A 306-nucleotide genomic window follows, 5' to 3' on the forward strand; every position below is an offset into this window, starting at 1 on the left:
TTATTTGGCCTTGTATGCATTCTTCCTGTAACTTAACTCACCAGTTCTCTCTGCTGAAGCACCGACTGCCCTACTGTGGTCTTTACAATATTTAAACAAGGCTTGCTGGAAAGGTGAGGGAAGGGCATTGCAGTCCTCCTCAAATATGGAACTGAAGGCTTTAATAAAGTGGGTTCAGGCCCAAGATCATATTAAGAAAAGGTAAATTCTAAGTCCCTCAGGATCTTACAGAGGCATGTATTTATATTATTTTGTAAAAAAAAAAAAAAAGGAAGAATTTAGATTTTCAAGGACTCAGTCTCAATT

Source organism: Bison bison, unplaced genomic scaffold (assembly GCF_000754665.1).
Source record: "Bison bison bison isolate TAMUID 2011002044 unplaced genomic scaffold, Bison_UMD1.0 scf7180017864453, whole genome shotgun sequence".
NCBI classification, from domain to species: domain Eukaryota; kingdom Metazoa; phylum Chordata; class Mammalia; order Artiodactyla; family Bovidae; genus Bison; species Bison bison.